Here is a 585-nt window from a genome sequence, read left to right on the forward strand (position 1 = left end):
CTCCCTCCCTCCCTCCCTCCCTCCCTCCCTCCTTCCCTCTCTCTCTCCCTTTCCCTCCCCTCCCTTCCCTCTTTCATATTTTTATCTGGTTTTGGTATCAGGGTAATGCTGGCCTCATAGAATGAATTTGGAAGTTTTACTTTCTCTTCTACTTTTTGGAATAGTTTGAAAGGAACAGGTATTAACTTTTCTTTAAATGATAGAATTCACCTATGAACCCATATGGTCCTGGACTTTTGTTTTTTGGGAGTTTTTAATTGCTGATTCAATTTCATTGCTGTTAATTGGTCTGTTCAAATTTTCTATTTCTTCCTGATTCAGTTATCAGAAGTTATAAGATTCTAGGTATTTGTCAATTTCTTCTCAGTTGTCCAATTTCCTGGCATATAATTTTTCATAATATTCTCTTATAGTCCCTTGTATTTCTATGGTGTTGATTGTCATTTCTCCTCTTTCATTTCTGATTTTGTTTATTTGAATCCTCTCTCCTTCTCTTTCTCTCTCTCTCTCTCTCTCTCTTTTGATGAGTCTGGCTAAAATTTTATCAATTTTGTTGATCTTTTAAAAGGACCAGCTCTTGACTTC

The sequence above is a fragment of the Suricata suricatta genome, chromosome 2 (assembly GCF_006229205.1).
Source record: "Suricata suricatta isolate VVHF042 chromosome 2, meerkat_22Aug2017_6uvM2_HiC, whole genome shotgun sequence".
Lineage (NCBI taxonomy): Eukaryota > Metazoa > Chordata > Mammalia > Carnivora > Herpestidae > Suricata > Suricata suricatta.